Here is a 25,048-nt window from a genome sequence, read left to right on the forward strand (position 1 = left end):
CTACTTGGACAAAAACTAAATCTCCGAGCACGCCAAAATACTCGGAGGTCACCCAAGCATGCCCGGGAAAACCCGAGCAACGAGTATACTCGCTCATCACTATTCCTAGAGAAAAAGATGTATGAATGCTCTGTTTCATAGAGAGAATTATTCATGAAGCAGGTTTATATTTTTCTAAAACCATTTGATATGGTGTAATATTAGCAAGACAAAGCGGTATCTGATATAAGAACTCACCATTCAGCCTTCGTGTACTGCACAGGCGTAGACAATCTGGTTGTACGGAGGAAGATGAAGTGCTGGTTGTTTGTTCCTTGGCTTTCTCACAGCCCTTATTAACAACCACTGGGCATTAGCTTTCCATTACAAAGTTCATCACCACAATTGACAGGAAACAAACTGCATATAAAACTGAACAGAATGGTTAAGCAATTTCCCCGTAATGCTCTAAATCGCGCGTTTAAATGTTTAACGCCTAGCACTAAGTACACTTTTAAATTATTGTACTTGTGAATTGTAAGAGAGTACTACAGTATCATTGACCTAATCTTCCTCCTTTGTAAATGGTAAATTAGATAGGCGTAGAAATTTAGAGATTTCCGCAAGCCAGTGTATATTTAAAAAAAAAAAAAAATAAAGGTCCAATTTTACTCGGTTAAAGTGCCTCTTCAGACATTATCCTCTGTAGTATCACATGTATTAAACCGTACTGACTGCATTTACAGGGTGCTAATTAATAGCCTACATCTGCTGCAGGATTTCTGTCCATACTCAGGGCTGTCACCGAGGCATTCATAAATCCCTCTTTAATAAGCCGTGTTTCTACTAACATGCCCGTTTATTGCTTGTATGCAAACAGCAGAAGCTTTGCTATGATCATAATGCCGGGGACAATTTTTTGGGGGAGTAAGAGACACAAAAAAAAAAAAGATCTTGTCGTAAAGCAAGACATGGAAAGTGCCTGGCTCTAGTAATGTACTTTATTATTAACGGAAACTGTATAAAGCCATGTGTAACCAATGCAGCGCATTTATGTAGAGACGGATTCTTATAAAATTAGATGCTAAGTACATTATATCGCTCATTTGGGTATATATAATTAATTGCACAATTTGCCGTGTAGGGATTTTGCAAGTCACATTGCCAAATATCTGTCCAATGTTCTGATTTAACAAGCGGAGAAAAGGGAAAGAGTAGCGGAATGAATGAAGAGAGGAGCACTAAATGGGCGACAGATCGCAACGGAAAATTAAGGTGTATTGTTTATTTAGAAAAATTACACTCAGATTTCTTAGCGTCTAGATTAATTAGAATGACTGGCACATGTAGATGACAGGAGCTTTTGTTAGAGACTCTGACATTGCTTGAATCTTTATTTAGAAAGTTTAATAAGGAATTTTATTATATTTCTTGCTCAACCTATCACACCTTGTAAGAGTTAGGCTCATTCACATTCCCAATTTTCACATATGAGGGCCATTTGTGTTTTTCATGGATAGCACGTGTACCTGTGATAGTCTATGGGGTCATTCACAGTCCATGATTTTTTGCGGATCGGGAGGTCTATGGAAAATCGCAGAGACATGTCCAATTTTGAGCTGAGGGTCAGATCAAATTCAGCAATGCAAGTCAATTGGTCCGTAAAAAAAATTGGAGCACACTTGGATGACAATCGAGTGCGGTCCAATTTTCGCAGACTGATCGAATGGAGAAGGTGAAGAAGCTTCTTTTTTAATATTTCTATTCGTTTGAGAAAAATGGATGTCACTCATACCACACTCTTCAATCCATTTTTCTTGCATTCGGAAAAATTTGACATGTGAATGAGCCCTTATGATTATGGTTGTCACTGATCGATCTCTTGAGGAAAATGATCAAATAATTTTATTATTATTTATTATAATAGTGGCATTTATTCCATGGCACTTTACATGTGAAAATGGGTTTATTCCTAGCTGCAATGCACTTTGTCTATTAGCTATTTTCAATTATTACTATAAGTGGAATTTTATTTTTAGTATTTGATTAAAAGCTTGTCCAATTTAGAATGTTACTGTTGCATAGGATTGCATTTCTTTAAAATAACAATAAATTCATACTCACCCTCACCAGGTCCAGAGATGCCTCTCCACCGATGGGTCACCACTGCAGCCTATCAACAAAAAACATTACCGTTCTGGACCTGAGGAAGGTGAGCATTGCTGTGATCATCATTTTTAAATATATGCAATCCTATGGAACAGTAACATTTTAACCTAGACAACCCCTTTAAGAATTAGTTGTGTTGAATAACAGCAGAATTATTTTTTTCCTGTTCCTCCTGCTAAGATCAAGTAGCAGGATCAAGTGTTTTCTTTCTTTACATCATTAGTGTGAATTATTGCCTTTATTACATACATTCAGTGTCACGGTATTTTTATTAGGTGATCCAGGTTTTTGAGTCGCAATGCCTTATATATACGAAGTGTTGTACAATCAACACCTCCTGTCTGCCCTTTACTGATCCCCAAGACAGCTAGGAAAATAAACCAGGAAGGAATTGTCAATTTGTAGCGTGAAAATGTTTGGATGTAGTTTAAACTTAGTTGTTGTAACTGGTGCTTATAAGTAGGGTCCAACTGGCCCCTCATTGCATCGGAGTATTCTTCAGTGGGCCAGACTCAATAACTGATACATTGATGGGGTCCGAAGAAGACAATCCCATTGGGAGCTGAGCCAATCACTTACTATCATGGTCTATTACCCAAATGATACACAAATAACCTCTCAGATCTCAGGTCAATATCCTGTCTGTACAATTATACCAACACTCACAAGTTATGTATAGACAGATAGTAAGCTCTCAGGTTCATATCCATGGCCGAGCCCAATAAACCCCAGAATGACAATGGATATAAATGTCACTGGATATGAAGGCATGACTCTATGTAAACGGATCGACCCATGGCCCGGAATAGTTTTAAAAATAGTTATAAATGCATTACACAGTATCCTTGATGTACTGCACAGTAGGCACTGTGACTGCAACTGCACACATTAAAGGTGCAGTTACTTAAAAAACAATCAAATTGTGCTTTACTCCCCCTCTAGGGGTCCAACACTGAGTCTCCTCTGCTGCTTCTAGAGTATGTTATTGTCTGCAGTGGACATGAGCTCACTGAATGGTTGCAGTGTTGTCAGTGAGAGGTTAGTGCAGCAGAGAACAAACACCCCAGGAGCAGCGTGTTAGGGTTGCGGATCACACTAAATATAAAATATAAGGAAGTGCAATCGCAAACTGGGGCCCACCATGCAGAGATGGAAAACTGCTGCTTAGTAATGGTGGGATACTAAGTGAACACTGGCGGGTTAACCACTGACCCGGTGTGCACAGGAGTGAACTCTGTTACTTCACAGAGCTGCTGAAAGAAACGCTGGAGCCTGTTAACTCCACAGGACTCGGCAGAGGAAACGCATAGTGTAAGGTCATAGGACTCGGCCCTTAGACCGCAGGACTGGAGTCTGTCTAGACCACTAGCGCTCGGCGCCACGACTGCCACTCAGGCGGACACCACTAATCGCCCAGAATTGGGCCAGATAAGTGCACAGGTTGCGCAAGGTGTTGCACAGGTGTGGCTGTCACTTGCCGTGGTACGATAGTGCCCTGCCGTGGGCGACACCATCGGATGCTAGTGTGCAGAAGACTGGACTGCACTGTGGCATATACACTAGCCACTGACAGGCGCTGACTCAAACCGATAAACCCTAACACCAGACACAACCAAGGGTAGGGGTTTCATAAGGAGTCGGTTACCAGATACATGCATCCATCATCATACACTCCATAAGTATTTGAGTCTATACTAGCGCATGGCCATGCGGCCATGCGGCTCTTTTATAGCAGCGTCCTTCCGGGACCTTCCTAGTGGTCCAATGGGAGCAGCAATAGGACCTGAGCATGTGACTTCAGACCTCCAATGAGAGGACTTCCCACGGGCATGCTCAGTGGACCGAAAGAAGGACTTAGTCACAGGAGCTGCTCGCTGCTGGCTATTGCAGGTTACTATAGCTGAACCCTGATTATCAGCAATAACCAAGCCAACAGTAGTAGACTGAGCAAGACGCTGAGATGACGTCTTTGCTGAGCAGGCTCCTCTGCAGCCGGAGAGGAATGGGAGACAGCAAGGCAGGAACCCGATGCCTAACACAGTGGAAGAGACTCACAGCAAAAAAACAGTTAAAAATAATCACCCTACACAGGTTTTTCTGGTTTGGGAAAATCCCTTTAAGGATATGTTCACACTCAGTCTTTTTATAGATTTTGGAGAGGAAAATTATAGTAAAATACATTTTTGAGGAGTTTTGAGATTTTGAGCTGTCAAGTGCCTTGTGAAATTGAGCTGTCATTTGACTTGCCAGTTTTTTTCTTTAAGCTGCCATCTGCCTCTAACAGCCACGGGGGGATCTAAGATCCTCCCGCAGCTGTTAAGTTAAAATCCACTGTCACAAGAGCTGCCTATCAGTACCCCTGTCACGTGATTTTGGGATGCCAATGGATTGTCATTACAGCCCCCCCATCATTGTTATTGCTGGTTATTGTAAATCCCCTATGAACGCCGGCCCGTTGCCAACATTTATAGATCATGATTTCTACTTAAGCCCTGCCTTGTGTAGCAATGGCGCTTGTATCATCGCACCTTCAAAGCTCTTAAGGGGATTATTGAAGTAAAAAAGTTAAATTTTTTTTTAAAAACAATAAAAAATAAAAGTTCAAATCACTCTTCTTTTGCCCCATTCAAAATATAACAATAAAATAAAAAAATACACATATTTGGTATCACTGCATTCAGAAATGTCCGATCTATCAAAATATAAAGTAAATTAATCTGATTGGTAAATAATCGGCATAACAAGAAAATAAAAACGCCAGAATTCCTTTTTTTGGAATAGCTGATGATCAAAACATCCTATCTGCCCCAAGATCATAGCGATAAAAACGTCAGTTCAGCACACAAAAAATAAGGCCCCACCCAGCCCCAAATCATGAAAAATGGGGATGCTACAGGTCTCATAAAATAGCAATTTTTTCTTACAAATTTCAGATTTTTTTCACTACTTAAATAAAAAGAACATATAAATGTTTGGCATCTGTGTTCTTGTACTGACCTGGAGAATCTTAATGGCTCGTCAGTTTTAGTATTTAGTGAACTTGGTAAATGATAAATCCTAAAAACCGTTGTGGAATTGCACTTTTTTTTTGCAATGTTACTGAACTAAGAATTTTTTTCCCATTTTTCTCTCAAAAGTGCAACTCGTCCCACAAAAAACAATGAATTAATGGAAAAATAAAAAGTTATGGCTCTGGGAAGAGTGGGAGCAAAAAACAAAAGCGGAAAATCGCAAGGTCATGAAGGGGGTAAACTAAGGTTAAAAGCTCTGTGCTGTGTAGTAGATCTTCAGTTCTTATTTAGGTTGCACACACAGGCTGACAGAACCTGTAGACTCTGGTCACGTGACACTGATGACATCATCATGGGTCCTTTTGCACTTCTATGCTTCCTGTTTATGATTGGTCAGTATCATTCAGGAGGTAGTAGTACACACATCCAGTGAAAACTATCTGATAACACCCACTTGGACTAAAGTTAACTCATTAGGTGCCAAATATTTAATTGCTAATATCTCCGCAAAGGAGAGATGAAATTAAAAAGAAATCCACATTTTTTATTCCAATCTGCAGCCACTATTAAATGGCGTGTCTAGTTCACCTTGAAAAATTTGGTGATCTGTCATCTTTTACATTAATTATGAATAAAGTTCAGTATATTCATATGTAAAATATACCTTCTTCAAGCCTCTGTCATGATCCCAGTGCAGGTTTTTGAGCTGCACACCGGGGGTTAATGTCTGGAGCTCTGTGCAGGTTTTGACCTGCACACTTGGGGTTAATGATTGTGGCCTCTTTCTGGTTCTGGGAGAGCTTCATAAACCCCTGGGTAGCTTCAATCCCTGCCAGTTATACTTTTGCTTTTGGCCTAGTGTGCTGACCCCCGTGTGCCTGTTTGTTGCTATAGCTTGTTTATATGGTTCTGACCTGGCCCTGTTTCCCGTTGTGAGTTTGCCTGTTGATTTTGTACTGCGTTATTATCTGTGTATGACTCATTGCCTGTGACCTGACTACTCTCTGCTCGCCCCTCTTGTACCTTGCAGCTATCTGTATGACTCATTGCCTGTGACCTGACTACTCTCTGCTCACCCCTCTGGTACCTTGCAGCTATCTCTGTGTGTGACTCATTGGCTACGTCCTGACTATTCTCCCTGTCTATGCCCCTTGGTAACTTTGTCTCGCAGTTACTCTGCTAGGAATTGTCTTGCAGCTCCTAGCTCTGTGGAGTTTAGGCCACGCCTCTAGCAGTCACGTGCTTCAGGTCCTGCGGCTCTGAAGTACGCATCTATTCGGTTGCTGCCCGCTCCACAGGTAGCTTTGAGCACGCTTTACTCAGGACACACACACTGGCTCAGTGAGCAAGTTCAGTGCGGTGTCTCTGACATTATAACTGGCCCACAGGTTTTTTTTTTCTCTCTTCACTTCTGCAGCATGGACCCAATGAGTGCTTTATCTGAGCAGGTGAAAAGCTTGACTCAGTCACTGCAGAAGCTTAGTTTGGAACACCAAGCTCTGGCCCAGTCCCAACGGCGGGTTGAGGACTCAGTTCAGGGGATACTTTCCGCAGGCTTCCAGCAGGTGGGGAATAGAGATGTCATTTTAGTCCCACCTGAATCCCCGGTTAAATTGCCAGATACATTTTCTGGTAACAAGGATGATTTCAGGGCATTTAAGGAGGGCTGTAAGCTTTTTTTTTCTTTGAGACCCCGCTCCTCTGGGGATGAGAAATAGAGGGTGGGGGCGGTGATGTCCCTGCTTAGGGGGTCCCCACAAGCCTGGGCATTCTCGCTTTCCTCTTCTGCCCCTGAGAGAATGTCTGTGGATGCATTTTTTGAAGCCTTAGGGCTTATTTATGATGAGCCTGATAGAGTGCGGTTGGCTGAGGACAAAGTGATGAGTGTCTGTCAGGGGGAGCACTCGGCCGAATGGTTCTGTACTGAATTCAGACGTTGGGCAGCGGAGATTTCCTGGAGTGATGCCGCCCTTCGGGGGCTGTTCCACAGAGGCCTGTGTGAACGTCTGAAGGATGCTTTGGCACTCCATCCTCCACCTGACTCCCTGGAGGATGCCATGGTCCAAGCGGTTCGCATGGATCGCAGGCTGCGGGCTAGAGGCATTATGCAACGGGAAACGCCCTTATTCTTCAGTGGAGATGAGACCCAGACTCTTCCTATGGCTATGAGCGCTGTCACCTGTGAGGGAAAGGAAAGAAGATGCCGCCGGGAAAAGCAGTTGTACTTCTATTGTGGGAAATCTGGACATTGGAAGAAGGACTGCCCCTCCTGTCCGTCATCCTCCAAGATGGCGGGAAACGACTAGGTCTGGGTAGTAATTGAGGAAGCTACCCAGACCTTCAGGTTCAATTTTCCTCATGTGCAAAATTGGTGCTGCAGGTGGAACTGGAACTTGGTTATGGTCCTGTTCAGACTACTGCTTTTATTGACTGCGGTTCGGCTGTGAACCTGATTGATACCAAGGTTATGACTCTTAATAAGATAGGGACAGTCAGGCTTCACGATCCTGTTAAACTTGTGGCAATTGACTCATCTCCTCTTACCCAAGACGGTATCTGTTGCAGGTCCGAACTTTTTTCTCTAAAAGTGGGTTCCACTCATGTGGAGAAACTAAGTTGTCTGGTGCTAGATAACTTGCCTGCAGGACTGGTACTGGGGATGCCTTGGCTTCAACGCCATAATCCTACCATTGATTGGGTTACAGGGGAAATCACTCAATGGGGATGCAATAATAAATGTGGTAACCGGGGACATCTTGTTAACGCTGTTAAATCCGTGTCTGTGTCGTCTGTCGATCTGGAAAGTATTCCGGAGTACCTGAAAGATTTCAAAGACGTTTTTTCCGAAAGTGAGGCTGAGGCGCTGCCACCACATAGACCCTATGATTGTGCCATTGATTTAGTACCCGGAGCCAAGTTACCTAAGGCTCGATTGTTCAATTTGTCTGGGCCTGAGCGCCAAGCCATGAAGGAGTACATAGCTGAGAGTCTCCGCAAAGGGCATATCAGGCCTTCTGTGTTACCTGTGGCAGCAGGGTTCTTCTTTGTGAAGAAAAAAAGATAGTGGTTTGCGGCCGTGCCTCGACTTTCGGGAACTGAACAAGATAATGGTTAGGAACTCTTACCCGCTTCCCCTCATCCCAGACTTATGTAACCAGTTAAAAACACACATGTGACATGCACAATGTGAACAAGTCTGTTGGACCATGTTCACTCCACCCTGACTGAAACACAAACAAAAAGCACAGAATGACAAATGTGCAAAAATACCTTGCAATAAGACATATAACAGTAGTCAGCAAGTGCTGATAAAAGGTAATAACAAACACAGGGTATTTAGTCTATACGTTTTTTTGCAAAAAAATGTATAACAAGCTGCCTCACCAACGTCAAGGTAACCCGTATTGAAGCAGTCCCTATCTAATGTATTTAATACCTGAACATATGAACTGTATCTAAATGAGCAGGATTAAGACAGGCGCTTTCTGGTATGGGCACGTGATGCAAGACAGCTCCTTATGTGCATGTCACACAAGAGAGGGGTGGGGTCCCTCAAATCATGCATAAGCATGAAAAAACTGGATTAAAAACACACATGTGACATGCACAATGTGAACAAGTCTGTTGGACCATGTTCACTCCACCCTGACTGAAACACAAACAAAAAGCACAGAATGACAAATGTGCAAAAATACCTTGCAATAAGACATATAACAGTAGTCAGCAAGTGCTGATAAAAGGTAATAACAAACACAGGGTATTTAGTCTATACGTTTTTTTGCAAAAAAATGTATAACAAGCTGCCTCACCAACGTCAAGGTAACCCGTATTGAAGCAGTCCCTATCTAATGTATTTAATACCTGAACATATGAACTGTATCTAAATGAGCAGGATTAAGACAGGCGCTTTCTGGTATGGGCACGTGATGCAAGACAGCTCCTTATGTGCATGTCACACAAGAGAGGGGTGGGGTCCCTCAAATCATGCATAAGCATGAAAAAACTGGATTAAAAACACACATGTGACATGCACAATGTGAACAAGTCTGTTGGACCATGTTCACTCCACCCTGACTGAAACACAAACAAAAAGCACAGAATGACAAATGTGCAAAAATACCTTGCAATAAGACATATAACAGTAGTCAGCAAGTGCTGATAAAAGGTAATAACAAACACAGGGTATTTAGTCTATACGTTTTTTTGCAAAAAAATGTATAACAAGCTGCCTCACCAACGTCAAGGTAACCCGTATTGAAGCAGTCCCTATCTAATGTATTTAATACCTGAACATATGAACTGTATCTAAATGAGCAGGATTAAGACAGGCGCTTTCTGGTATGGGCACGTGATGCAAGACAGCTCCTTATGTGCATGTCACACAAGAGAGGGGTGGGGTCCCTCAAATCATGCATAAGCATGAAAAAACTGGATTAAAAACACACATGTGACATGCACAATGTGAACAAGTCTGTTGGACCATGTTCACTCCACCCTGACTGAAACACAAACAAAAAGCACAGAATGACAAATGTGCAAAAATACCTTGCAATAAGACATATAACAGTAGTCAGCAAGTGCTGATAAAAGGTAATAACAAACACAGGGTATTTAGTCTATACGTTTTTTTGCAAAAAAATGTATAACAAGCTGCCTCACCAACGTCAAGGTAACCCGTATTGAAGAAGGTCCTGCGGCTCTGAAGTACGCATCTATTCGGTTGCTGCCCGCTCCACAGGTAGCTTTGAGCACGCTTTACTCAGGACACACACACTGGCTCAGTGAGCAAGTTCAGTGCGGTGTCTCTGACATTATAACTGGCCCACAGGTTTTTTTTTTCTCTCTTCACTTCTGCAGCATGGACCCAATGAGTGCTTTATCTGAGCAGGTGAAAAGCTTGACTCAGTCACTGCAGAAGCTTAGTTTGGAACACCAAGCTCTGGCCCAGTCCCAACGGCGGGTTGAGGACTCAGTTCAGGGGATACTTTCCACAGGCTTCCAGCAGGTGGGGAATAGAGATGTCATTTTAGTCCCACCTGAATCCCCGGTTAAATTGCCAGATACATTTTCTGGTAACAAGGATGATTTCAGGGCATTTAAGGAGGGCTGTAAGCTTTTTTTTTTTTTGAGACCCCGCTCCTCTGGGGATGAGAAATAGAGGGTGGGGGCGGTGATGTCCCTGCTTAGGGGGTCCCCACAAGCCTGGGCATTCTCGCTTTCCTCTTCTGCCCCTGAGAGAATGTCTGTGGATGCATTTTTTGAAGCCTTAGGGCTTATTTATGATGAGCCTGATAGAGTGCGGTTGGCTGAGGACAAAGTGATGAGTGTCTGTCAGGGGGAGCACTCGGCCGAATGGTTCTGTACTGAATTCAGACGTTGGGCAGCGGAGATTTCCTGGAGTGATGCCGCCCTTCGGGGGCTGTTCCACAGAGGCCTGTGTGAACGTCTGAAGGATGCTTTGGCACTCCATCCTCCGCCTGACTCCCTGGAGGATGCCATGGTCCAAGCGGTTCGCATGGATCGCAGGCTGCGGGCTAGAGGCATTATGCAACGGGAAACGCCCTTATTCTTCAGTGGAGATGAGACCCAGACTCTTCCTATGGCTATGAGCGCTGTCACCTGTGAGGGAAAGGAAAGAAGATGCCGCCGGGAAAAGCAGTTGTGCTTCTATTGTGGGAAATCTGGACATTGGAAGAAGGACTGCCCCTCCTGTCCGTCATCCTCCAAGATGGCGGGAAACGACTAGGTCTGGGTAGTAATTGAGGAAGCTACCCAGACCTTCAGGTTCAATTTTCCTCATGTGCAAAATTGGTGCTGCAGGTGGAACTGGAACTTGGTTATGGTCCTGTTCAGACTACTGCTTTTATTGACTGCGGTTCGGCTGTGAACCTGATTGATACCAAGGTTATGACTCTTAATAAGATAGGGACAGTCAGGCTTCACGATCCTGTTAAACTTGTGGCAATTGACTCATCTCCTCTTACCCAAGACGGTATCTGTTGCAGGTCCGAACTTTTTTCTCTAAAAGTGGGTTCCACTCATGTGGAGAAACTAAGTTGTCTGGTGCTAGATAACTTGCCTGCAGGACTGGTACTGGGGATGCCTTGGCTTCAACGCCATAATCCTACCATTGATTGGGTTACAGGGGAAATCACTCAATGGGGATGCAATAATAAATGTGGTAACCGGGGACATCTTGTTAACGCTGTTAAATCCGTGTCTGTGTCGTCTGTCGATCTGGAAAGTATTCCGGAGTACCTGAAAGATTTCGAAGACGTTTTTTCCGAAAGTGAGGCTGAGGCGCTGCCACCACATAGACCCTATGATTGTGCCATTGATTTAGTACCCGGAGCCAAGTTACCTAAGGCTCGATTGTTCAATTTGTCTGGGCCTGAGCGCCAAGCCATGAAGGAGTACATAGCTGAGAGTCTCCGCAAAGGGCATATCAGGCCTTCTGTGTCACCTGTGGCAGCAGGGTTCTTCTTTGTGAAGAAAAAAAGATAGTGGTTTGCGGCCGTGCCTCGACTTTCAGGAACTGAACAAGATAATGGTTAGGAACTCTTACCCGCTTCCCCTCATCCCAGACTTATGTAACCAGTTAGCTGGGGCCCAATGGTTCTCCAAGTTAGATCTGCGGGGGGCCTACAATCTGATAAGGGTTCGGGAAGGGGACGAGTGGAAAACGGCATTCCTCACATCAGAAGGACTCTTTGAGAACCTGGTAATGCCATTTGGGTTAACTAATGCACCTGCTATTTTCCAAAATTTCATCAAAGTTGTGTTTTCTGATCTGATATACCGTTTTGTTATTATTTATTTGGATGATATTTTGGTGTATTCCCCGGACAGTCAATCTCACTTGCAACATCTAAAGACAGTTCTCCAGAGACTCAGGGAGAACCAATTGTTCGCCAAATTGGAAAAATGTTAGTTTTTTGTACAGGAGCTGTCTTTTTTGGGGTTGATTGTGTCCTGTGAGGGGTTTCGTATGGATCCTAAGAAGGTGCTGGCGATCGCTGACTGGGTTCAGCCTCGAGATCTCAAGGGGCTCCAGCGCTTCTTAGGATTTGCGAACTATTACCGGAGATTCATTAAAGGTTTCTCACAAGTGGTGAAACCACTCACGGATCTTACCCAGAAGGGAGCTGATGTAAAAAATTGGTCTATACTCGCTAAGGAATCCTTCTCAGCAACTAAGAAATGTTTTATGTCTGCCCCGGTGTTGGTGCAACCTGACCCGTCCAAACCATTCATTGTGGAGGTGGATGCTTCTGAAGTGGGGGTGGGGGCTGTGCTGTCCCAGGGTCCGGCCACCCTTACCAATCTCAAACCCTGTGCCTTCTTCTCCAAGAAGTTCTCTTCAGCTGAGAAAAACTATGATGTAGGCAATAGAGAACTTCTTGCGGTCAAGCTGGCGTTTGAGGAATGGAGGCACTTTTTGGAAGGGGCGACTCACCCTATCACGGTTGTCACGGATCACAAAAATTTGGCATACCTTGAATCTGCTAAGAGGCTTACTCCCAGACAGGCCCGTTGGTCACTTTTTTATTTCACGATTTCAGTTCTCAATTACTTTTCGACCGGGGTCCAAAAATGCTAAAGCGGATGCCCAGTCCAGAAGTTTTGATCCAGTGTCTCCCCCTGAGCCGCCGTCCTCCATTCTTCCCCCAGGGGTGGTAGTGGCGGGGGTCTCCACTGAGTTGGAACAAGAAATCCTTAGGGCTCAGGCCCTAGCTCCGGCAACCAGGCCAAGCGATAAACTGTTTGTTCCAGATTCATTGCGGCCTAGACGTCTGCAGGAGTGTCATGATTCTAGGCTGAGTGCTCATCCAGGTATCACGGCCACTAGAGAGGCAGTAGCCAGGGGTTTTTGGTGGCCTTCATTAAGGTCCGATGTCAAGGAATTTGTTTCTGCTTGTGGCATATGTGCCCGTTCCAAAAGCTCGCATAACCAGCCGGCTGGGGAACTCATACCTTTACCGGTTCCTGATAGGCCATGGACTCATCTTTCCATGGATTTTATTACCGGCCTTCCACCTTCCAGGGGCAATACCGTGATCTGGGTGGTGGTGGATAGGTTTTCTAAACAGGCCCATTTCATTCCCTTGGCAGCATTACCTTCAGCAGAAACATTGTCAAGGTTGTTTGTGCAGTATGTGGTCCGATTGCATGGGGTACCCCTGAATGTTGTGTCTGACAGAGGTGTGCAGTTTGTGGCCAAATTTTGGAGGGCGTTCTGTATGAAATTGGGCATCTCACTCTCCTTCTCGTCGGCATATCACCCTGAAAGCAATGGTCAGACAGAACGCACCAATCAATCCCTGGAACAAATTCTCAGGTGTCTGACCTCCGCCAGACAGGAGGATTGGTGTGATGCGTTACCGTTGGCTGAATTCGCTTTTAACAACCGGGTGAGTCAGTCCACCAACATGTCCCCATTCCTGATTAACTATGGCTTTAATCCACATTTTGGGGAGTTTTCTCGGGTGGATTCCGGTTGTCCAGGAGCAGAGGGGTCCGTTCAACGGTTAAAAAACCTCTGGGCTGAAGTCCGGCGTAATATCTCTTGCGCCCAGCGGAGATACAAATATTTTGCGGACAAAAAGAGAGCCTCGGGAGACATGTTTCATGTGGGAGAAAAGGTTTGGCTCTCCACGCGTAACATCAACTTAAAGGTACCATCAGTTAAGTTGGGACTAAAGTTCATTGGTCCGTACAAGATTATGGAGATAGTCAACCCTGTGGCATATAGGTTGCGTCTCCCCGCCTCCTTAAAAATATCTAATGTGTTCCATAAGTCTCTGTTGAAACCAGCAGGATCTGTCAAAGAGAACTCTGAGACTGTTGTTCCTCCAGTGCTGGTGGAGGGTCAATTGGAGTATGAGGTCGGACATATTGTGGACTCTCGGCGGGTGCGCCGCTCTTTGCAGTACCTGGTCCACTGGAAGGGATATGGATCGGAAGAGCGCTCATGGGTCCCTGCTCGCTCGGTACATGCAGATCGCCTGGTTCAGGCGTTCCATGGCAAGTACCCGGGGAAGCCTGGGGGTCCAGAGGCCCCCCGTTGAGAGGGGGGTACTGTCATGATCCCAGTGCAGGTTTTTGAGCTGCACACCGGGGGGTTAATGTCTGGAGCTCTGTGCAGGTTTTGACCTGCACACTTGGGGTTAATGATTGTGGCCTCTTTCTGGTTCTGGGAGAGCTTCATAAACCCCTGGGTAGCTTCAATCCCTGCCAGTTATACTTTTGCCTTTGGCCTAGTGTGCTGACCCCCGTGTGCCTGTTTGTTGCTATAGCTTGTTTATATGGTTCTGACCTGGCCCTGTTTCCCATTGTGAGTTTGCCTGTTGATTTTGTATTGCATTATTATCTGTGTATGACTCATTGCCTGTGACCTGACTACTCTCTGCTCGCCCCTCTGGTACCTTGCAGCTATCTCTGTGTGTGACTCATTGGCTACGTCCTGACTATTCTCCCTGTCTATGCCCCTTGGTAACTTTGTCTCGCAGTTACTCTGCTAGGAATTGTCTTGCAGCTCCTAGCTCTGTGGAGTTTAGGCCACGCCTCTAGCAGTCACGTGCTTCAGGTCCTGCGGCTCTGAAGTACGCATCTATTCGGTTGCTGCCCGCTCCACAGGTAGCTTTGAGCACGCTTTCGCTTTACTCAGGACACGCACACTGGCTCAGTGAGCAAGTTCAGTGTGGTGTCTCTGACAGCCTCATTCCCTGGTGCTGCCTATAGGGACAAGCTTAATGTGCTTATCTATGAACCCAACTCTTATATCAATAAGCGATATATCATGAAGCTTTGCATAAAAGAATAAATATTACACATGAATAAATGATACATTAGCATATATTGTGAAGCCTATCATTTATTAGTATGATGTGTAGCAAGAAACAAAACTGTGTATGAGCTGTCATCAATATTTGCTGGCCCTGTACATTATACGCCTTTACATATAAGTAATTGACGGTAAGCAGCTTGAGGTCTTTAGTGAGATTACCTATTACAGTGTGAATAATAATGATCTGTCTGAACTTCCTTTCTCAGCTCCTCGTCAGAGAACTGATCTCTATGGTAAAAGTAACTGTTACCGACATTGATTCTATGCTGTAATTAGTTTGGGCAGGCTGAAATCTGACTTCTTGTCTGTAGCTCTTAAAAGGAGAACGCTTCCTACGACTTTATGAGTATTCTACCATAATATTTCACCATTCATAGGATACATCCTGGGGTGTACAGTAATCACAGAGCCCTCTAGCATGAAACCAAATTGGTCCACAACCGTAAAAAAATAAAAAATAAAATACAGCAGTTACTTGTGGGTATTTGTTGATTAAAACAGCTGGCAACAGTTATATAGGGTCAGTGCATGAGCCCACTCCACGCGACTCCTCCTGACCTCTGCTGTACATATACAGCGGATATTGGGCAGGGCTTAAAAAAGACACAATGTCAGAAGACTTGGCTATCTATTAAGCGGAGCTTCCCATTTCTTATTGTCCACCTGAGTCTAGTGACGTTTATTGACATTTGTTTATGTTTTAGTTTCTGGAACTTTAACCCTAACCCTTGCCTTAGACAGTGTTAGAAAAATTATGTGTTATGTTTTTTCTTATTTTTTTCTACAGAAACTTTGCACTGCTCTCTCAGCAGGTGTCTCTGTCCTCTTACAAAATTGCGAGAGGAAAGGAGGTGAGCTGTGAAGAGCATAGTGTCTTAGTTAGTTAACTGTGATAATCAGCTGACACCATGCCGCGATCATCTGCGCTCCCCCCGTGAGCGCAGCTGATCGCGCTAGACATATTATTCCGTTCTTGGGACTTAGGTCCCAGGTCACATGGACGGAATAGTACGTCTAATGTAGGAAAGTGGTTAATGTGGATGAGATTGTATGCCCCCTGAGGTCCATCTTAAAGAACCATTTTGCCCCAACAATTTGATTAAAGAGGTCAGGGATCAGGGGAAGCAGATACAGATCACGGACAGTGATCGCATTGAGTTCCTGGAAATCCAGGCAAGGACGTAACCCCCATCTTTCTTCTTGACAAAAAAGAACCCCGCAGCAATTGGAGATGAGGACGGTCTGATATGACCCTTAGGCCGGGGATCACACATGTGAGAAACACGGCCGAGTCTCGCATGTTAATACCCGGCACTGCCGCCGGCACTCAGGAGTGGAGCGTTCAGCTGCATGTATTGCTATGTGGCCGCACGCTCCGCTCCCGAGTGATCCTTGCCTTAGTCAGACTTTCCGTTATATACACACACGGTCAAAATTGTTGGTACCCCTCGTTTAATGGCAGAAAAACCCACAATGGTGACAGAAATAACTTGAATCTGACAAAAGTAATAAATCAAAAATCTATGAAAATGGACAAATGAAGGTCAGACATTACTTTTCAACCATGCTTACACAGAATTGTTAAAAAAATAAAGCTCATGAAATAAACCTGGACAGAAATGATGGTACCCCTGAAAATGATGTGACAAAAGAGACATGTTAAATTAAGGTGTGTCCACTAATTAGCATCACAGCAATCTTGGAATCTGTGATTGGGCCTGTATAGAGGGCTACAGATACTCACTGTGCTGTTTGGTGACATGGTGTGTATAACGCTCAACATGGACCAGAGGAATCAAAGGAAAGAGTTGTCTCAGAAGATTAGAAAGAAAATTATAGACAAACATGTTAAAGGTAAAAGTTATGAGACCATCTCCAAGCAGCTTGATGTTCCTGCGATTACAGTTGCACATATTATTCAGAAATTTAAGCTCCATGGGATTGTAGCCAACCTCCCAGGACATGGCCGCAGGAGGAAAATTGATGACAAATCAAAGAGATGGATAACACGAATGGTAACAAAAGAGCCCAGAAAAACTTCTAAACGGATTAAAGGTGAACTTCAAGCTCAAGGAACATCAGTGTCAGATCGCACCATCTGTCGGTTTATGAGCCAAAGTGGACTTCATGGGAGATGACCAAGGAGGACACCATTGTTGAAAAAAAAATCATAAAAAAGCCAGACTGGAATTGGACAAACTACATGTTGACAAGCCACAAACCTTCTGGGAGAATTTCCTATGTACAGATGAGACAAAAATGGAACTTTTTGGCAAGGCACATCAGCTCTATGGCCACAGGTGGAAAAATGAAGCATATCAAGAAAAGAACACTGTCCCTACTGTGAAACATGGAGGAGTCTCTGTTATGTTCTTGTGCTGCTTTGCTGCATCTGGCACAGGGTGTCTAGAATCTGTGCAGAGTACAATGAAATCTCAAGACTATCAAGAAATTCTAGAGAAAAATGTGCTGCCCAGTGTCAGAAAGCTTGGTCTCAGTTGTAGGTCATGGGTCTTGCAACAGGATAATGTCCGAAAACACACATCTGAAAACACCCAAGAATGGCTAAGAGGAAAACATGGGACTATTCTGAAGTGGCTTTCTATGAGCCCTGACCTAAATCCTGTTGAGCATCTTTGGAAAGAGCTCAAACATGCCATCTAGAAAAGGCAACCTTCAAACAAGAGACAACTGAAGCAGTTTGCGCTTGAGCAGTGGGCCAAAATACCTGTCAAGATGTGCAGAAGTCTCATTGTCAATTACAGGAATCGTTTGATTGCAATGATTGTCTCAAAAGGTTGTGCAACAAAATATTAAGTTAAGTGTACCATCATTTCTGTCCAGGCCTATTTTATGAGTTTTATTTTTTTAAAAATTCTGTGAAAGCTTGGTTAAAAAACAAATGTTTAACTTTCATTTGTTCATTTTTATTGATTTTTGATTTTGAATAGAAAGAATAGATTTCTACACATAAAATAGATATAAAGATGTCAGTCACATATAATTAGTACAGTGCGAGTGTAGCTTACTATATACCGTATTTTTCGCTTTATAAAACGCTCCGGATTATAAGACACACCCCAAATTTTGAGGAGAAAAATAGGAGCAAAACTTTTTTTTAATAAAATGGTGGTGCATCTTATAATCCATGCGTCTTATTGCTTACCGGGGGTGGTGATGGAGGAGTCAGGAGTGGAACATTGCTGCTGGGAGTGTTTTGATGTGAAGCGTGCTGCTGCGGGTGTCTGATACTGCCACCGCCCTCTGTCCCCCGATGCTTGCTGCCCCGGCGCTATCCCTGGTGCTGCTGCCGTGCTGTCCCTCGGTGCTTGCCACCACCGCTGCAATCTGTCCCCCGGTGCCTGCTGCCGCTGTGCTATGTCCCTGGTGCTGCCAACACCACCGCGCTCTGGCCCCCTGTGCCTGCTGCCGCGGTGCTCTGTCCTTGGTGCTGCCACCACTGCTGCGCTCTGACCCCCAGTGCTTGCCGCCACGGTGCTCTGTCCCTGGTGCTTGCCACCACTGCCGCGCTCTGTCCCCCGGTTCTTACTGCCACCGCCGAGCTCTGTCCCCTGGTGCTCATCTCCCAAGATTTCAGTGCCGAAATCTCCATCTGCGCAGGCGCGGCGGCCATTTTCCTGGAAGAAATCCAAAGGAAAGCATGCATGGAACGGCTGAGCCCCCCACGCAGCATGGGACAGAGTGCGGCGGTGGTGGCAACCACCGGGGACAGAGCGCAGCAGTGGCGGCAAGCACAGGGGACAGCACGGCAGCAGCACCAGGGGACAGAGTGCCGTGGCAAGCACTGGACACCCTCAGCAGCAGCACAGAAAGATATATCCTCTTTGTAAGACACACCCCCATTTTCCCCTCAAATTTGGAGGAAAAAAAGTGCGTCTTACAAAGCGGAAAATATGGTATGTATTTTATTACTAAATAAGTTATTTTCTGAAAAAATGGCGTGGGGTCCCCACAAATTTTATGAACCAGCAGAGGGAAAGTGGACAGCTGGGGGCAGATGTTTACAGCCTGGGAAGGGGTTAATACCTATGGAACTTCCCAGGCTATTAATATCAGCCCACAGATTTATGCTTAGCCTTTACTGGTTATTAAAATGGGAGACCCCACCAAAGAATGACATAGGGTCTCTCTATAATTAATAATAAGCAAAGTCTAGGCAGACATCTGCAGGTTGATATTAATAGCTTAGAAAGGGGCCATGGATATTGGCCCCATTCCAGACTAAAAACATCAGCTCTCAGACACCTCAGAAATGGCGCATCCATAAGATGCGCCAAATCGGGCACTTAACTTTGCTATTTCCACTTGCCCTGGTGTGGTGGCAAGTGGGGTGATAGTATTGGAGTTGATGTCTCCTTTGCATTGTCAGATGGCATTAAGCCAAAGGGTTAGTAAGTTGCCAAAAAAATAACACCCAGAATAAAGTCCTTTATTTGAACAAATAACATAGACTCCTTCATTGACTCTAAATTAACCAAAAACATTTATGCTTACCCTTACACCCAATCCACTGAAAGCTCTCACTCTTGCAGAGCCATCAGAAAGGTCAACCGAGTTCAGAGCCAATGAACTCAGTTTAACTCAATGATGTCAGTGCTAGCACCGAACTCAGATGACCTTTCTGATGGCACTGCGAGCATGAAAACTTTCTCACGCTCGTGGTGACGTCAGTGAGGTGAAACAAGTTAATTGGATACGAACTCTGCTCAAATTTAGCATGCCACTGTGAGGCACTGAGCTGAGCAAGCACAAACAGCTCAATGTCTCTGCTGGATGGCAGGCTGTATAGTCATATCATGCAACAATGCAGCCTGCTATCTAAATATAGCAGAGCTAGATGCTTCACTGGCCAATTGGATTATTATCTTATCATCAGATAGGTGAGGAATATGGTTGTTTATTATTTTAATTCTTTTACAGGGGACATCAGCTTTAGTGGATTGGGTGAGTATAAGTGTTTTTGGCTAATTTAGAGTCAATAAAGTTGTCTCATTTGTTCAAATAAAGGACTTTATTCTGGGTGTTATTTTTTTTGCTGATTTGACTATGGTTTTTTTCTGGATTTATAGAGAACCCCACCTACCTGAGAGCATTGTACACCGCTTTGACTTTTCCCTGATGACGTCCCCAATCTGAGCTGAAGATTACAATATAGTCCAGGTATGGTGCAACATAGTTCTTATGAGGTTTGAGGATCCGGTTCTTGGCCCTCTGGAAGTGGCTGGAGCTCCCTGCAGTCTGAACGGCATCAATACATATTGGAAGCAACCAACGGGCGTAGAGAAAGCCCTCTTCTCTTTTAGCTTCATGTGACTATGGAATTTACCTATATTCCTTTGTAAGACCCAAATTGGTTACGTACCTTGCTGGCACAAGTATCAGCTCACCGATATGCAGCATCGGATATGCATAGAACTTGGAGACTTTGTTCAGCATCCAATAATCATTGCTGAATCTCGATTCTCCATCGGGTTTTGGAACAAGGACAATCGGGTTAGACCACCCTCTCTTAGATTCTTCAATTACTCTGAGATTCAGAATACACTTTACTCCCATCGAGATTCCTCTGTAATTTGGTATGGCTTCAAATTCACCCACACATGGGGTTCTGTCAGAACTTTATGTTCTATGACATCTATAGACCCCGGCAAACAGGTCTCGGTTCTGCTGCCGCCATTCCCGACATTGCTGTTCATGGGCCGTCGACAACGTCTTGGCTATTGTGACATCTTCAGTGTCCACTTCTGACTTAATTAATAAACATGGAGTTTCAACAGGGTCCCTGTCTTGCCATGCCTTAGGATGTACTTACAATATCTTATGATTTCCCTGTGATATCTGGGCCAATAAAACTTCTGCATGCCCCATTCTTGAGTTTTTTCCACCCCCAGATGGCCACCCAAGACATGTGAATGGGTCATGTCTAGTGTTGAACATTCCGATACCGCAAACATCGGGTATGGGCCGATATTCGCGGAATCGGAATTCCGATACCGAGTACCGATATTTTTACAATATCGAATACCGGAATTGGAAGTTCCCATAATGCTATCAGCCAGTTGTGTTAGCCATGTTAACTAATGGCATGGCTGTGATTGGCTGCTGAAATGATGTCATCATGATGCGCGGTCTGTGTGGGCCTGCCGGGAGTCTGTGCGGGCCTGTCGGGGGTCTGTACGGGCCTGCCGGGGGTCTGTGCGGGCCTGCCGGGGGTCTGTGCGGGCCTGCCGGGGGTCTGTGTGGGCCTGCCGGGGGTCTGCGTGGGCCTGCCGGGGGTCTGCACGGGCCTGCCGGGGGTCTGTGCGGCCCTGCCGGGGGTTGTGTGTGTGTGCAGGCATCGTCCGATGGGACTACAAGTCCCATCGGGCTATGCCTGCTACAATGACAGTGATTGACACATTAGCCAATGATGGGACAGTAGTAGTAGTCACATCATCCGGCTAATGTGTTGAATGTAAAAAAAAAACAAAACAAAAAAACCATACACACTACATACATACATACTACATATATACTACATTCATACAACATACATACATACTACTTAATACATACATACTTCATATATACTACATTCGTACCGCATACATACATACTACATACATACTTCATATATACTACATTCATACAACACACATACATACATACTACATACATACTACATTCATACAGTATACATACATACTATATAATACATACATACTACATATATACTACATTCACACAACATACATACATACATACATACTACATACATACTACATTCATACAGCATACATACATACTACATACATACTACATATAAACAACATTCATACAGCATACATACTACATATATACTACATTCACACAACATACATACATACATACTACATACATACTACATTCATACAGCATACATACATACTATATAATACATACATACTACATATATACTACATTCATACAACATACATACATACTACATATTTACAACATTCATACAGCATACATACATACTACATACATACTACATATAAACAACATTCATACAGCATACATACTACATATATACTACATTAATACAACATACATACTACATACTACATACATACTACATATATACAACATTCATACAGCATACATACTACATAATACATACTACATATATACACTCACTGGCCACTTTATTAGGTACACCTGTCAAACTGTGTGTTAAGACTTAATTTCTAATCTGCCAATCACATGGCGGCAACTCAGTGCATTTAGGCATGTAGACATGGTCAAGACAATCTCCTGCAGTTCAAACCGAGCATCAGTATGGGGAAGAAAGGTGATTTGAGTGCCTTTGAACGTGGCATGATTGTTGGTGCCAGAAGGGCTGGTCTAAGTATTTCAGAAACTGCTGATCTACTGGGATTTTCACGCACAACCATCTCTAGGGTTTACAGAGAATGGTCCGAAAAAGAAAAAAAATCCAGTGAGCGGCAGTTCTGTGGCCGGAAATGGCTTGTTGATGCCAGAGGTCAGAGGAGAATGGGCAGACTGGTTCGAGCTGATAGAAAGGCAACAGTGACTCAAATTGCCACCCGTTACAACCAAGGTAGGCAGAAGAGCATCTCTGAACGCACAGTGCGTCGAACTTTGAGGCAGATGGGCTACAGCAGCAGAAGACCACACCGGGTACCACTCCTCTCAGCTAAGAACAGGAAACTGAGGCTACAATTTGCACAAGCTCATCGAAATTGGACAGTAGAAGATTGGAAAAACGTTGCCTGGTCTGATGAGTCTCGATTTCTGCTGCGACATTCGGATGGTAGGGTCAGAATTTGGCGTAAACAACATGAAAGCATGGATCCATCCTGCCTTGTATCAACGGTTCAGGCTGGTGGTGGTGGTGTCATGGTGTGGGGAATTTTTTCTTGGCACTCTTTGGGCCCCTTGGTACCAATTGAGCATCGTTGCAACGCCACAGCCTACCTGAGTATTGTTGCTGACCATGTCCATCCCTTTATGACCACAATGTACCCAACATCTGATGGCTACTTTCAGCAGGATAATGCGCCATGTCATAAAGCTCGAATCATCTCAGATTGGTTTCTTGAACATGACAATGAGTTCACTGTACTCAAATGGCCTCCTCAGTCACCAGATCTCAATCCAATAGAGCATCTTTGGGATGTGGTGGAACGGGAGATTCGCATCAGGGATGTGCAGCCGACAAATCTGCGCCAACTGTGTGATGCCATCATGTCAATATGGTCCAAAATCTCTGAGGAATGCTTCCAGCACCTTGTTGAATCTCTGCGACGAAGAATTGAGGCAGTTCTGAAGGCAAAAGGGGGTCCAACCCGTTACTAGCATGGTGTACCTAATAAAGTGGCCAGTGAGTTTACTACATTCATGCAACATAGATACATACATACTGCATATATACAACATTCATACAGCATACATACTACATAATACATACATACTACATATTTACTACATTCATACAACATACATACATACTACATACATACTACATATATACTACATTCATACAACATACATATATACTACATTCATACAACATACATACATACTACATACTAACTACATACATACAACATACAAACATACATACTACATACATACTACATACAATACATTCATACAATACATATAGACATACAGTACATATAGCAGATTACATACTCACCATCACTTGTCACTTTGATCCCCGAAGCCAGTGTCATCTCACTGTAAAAAATATTAAAATAACAAACAAGCAATATACTCCCTGATCCACAGAAATCCACGAGTGTCCCACGATGATCTCCTGCAGTGCATCACTGAGAGGTTACTATAGTTCACTGGTCTCACTTTATGGCAAAAGCTGCGTGGGAACTTTCTCACACAGCAATGCCAAAAGTGAGACTAGGGACTATTTTTTTACAGTGGCGAAGGAATACAGTGCGGAAGGATACCTACCACCCATCATTGTATTCCTGTTGCCCCTAGAGAGCGGTCGCATCAGCTGATGCTGCTGTTCTTCACGGGAGATCGTCGTGGGACACTCGTGGATTTCTGCGGATCAGGGAGTATATTGCTTGTTTGTTATTTTAATATTTTTTACAGATGACACTGGCTTCGGGGATCAAAGTGACAAGTGATGGTGAATATGTACTCTATGTTATATGTACTGTATGTCTATATGTATGTATTGTATGAATGTATTGTATGTAGTATGTAGTATGTATGTTGTATGTCTGTAGCATGTTTTATGTATGTTGTATGTCTGTAGTATGTATGTAGTATGTACTATGTATGTATGTATGTTGTATGAATGTAGTATGTATGTAGTATGTATGTAGTATGAATGTAGTATATATGTAGTATGTATGTAGTATGTATGTATGTTGTATGAATGTAGTATATATGTAGTATGTATGTATGCTGTATATATGTAGTATGTATGTATGTTGTATGAATGTAATATATATGTAGTATGTATGTATTATGTAGTATGTATGTATCTTGTATGAATGTAGTATATATGTAGTATGTATGTATGTTGTATGAATGTAGTATGTATGTATGAATGTAGTATATATGTAGTATGTATGTTGTATGAATGTAGTATATATGTAGTATGTATGTATGTTGTATGAATGTAGTATATATGTAGTATGTATGTATGTTGTATGAATGTAGTATGCATGTATGTATGTTGTATAAATGTAGTATATATGTAGTATATAGTATGTATGTTGTATGAATGTAGTATATATGTAGTATGTATGTATGTACAGTACAGGCCAAAAGTTTGGACACACTTTCTCATTCAAAGAGTTTTCTTTATTTTCATGACTATAAAAATTGTAGATTCACTCTGAAGGCATCAAAACTATGAATGAACACATGTGGAATTATATAATTAACAAAAAAGTGTAAAAGAACTGAAAATATGTCTTGTATTCTAGGTTCTTCAAAGTAGCCACCTTTTGCTTTGATTACTGCTTTGCACACTCTTCTCATTCTCTTGATGAGATTCAAG

General features: G+C 43.6%; 1 long non-coding RNA gene across 1 annotated transcript in view; it reads left to right on the forward strand.

Annotated features, from left to right (window-relative positions):
* The window catches only part of LOC141080795 (uncharacterized), a 142,844-nt gene that overhangs the window by 46,976 nt on the left and 70,820 nt on the right, over nt 1-25,048 (forward strand). The window contains exon 2 of the long non-coding RNA XR_012229100.1: nt 2,113-2,191. This is a non-coding gene — a long non-coding RNA (uncharacterized lncRNA). The remainder of the gene's footprint in view (nt 1-2,112; nt 2,192-25,048) is intronic.

This window comes from Dendrobates tinctorius, unplaced genomic scaffold (genome assembly GCF_039654945.1).
Source record: "Dendrobates tinctorius isolate UK_male_01 unplaced genomic scaffold, ASM3965494v1 ptg000004l, whole genome shotgun sequence".
Taxonomy (NCBI): domain Eukaryota; kingdom Metazoa; phylum Chordata; class Amphibia; order Anura; family Dendrobatidae; genus Dendrobates; species Dendrobates tinctorius.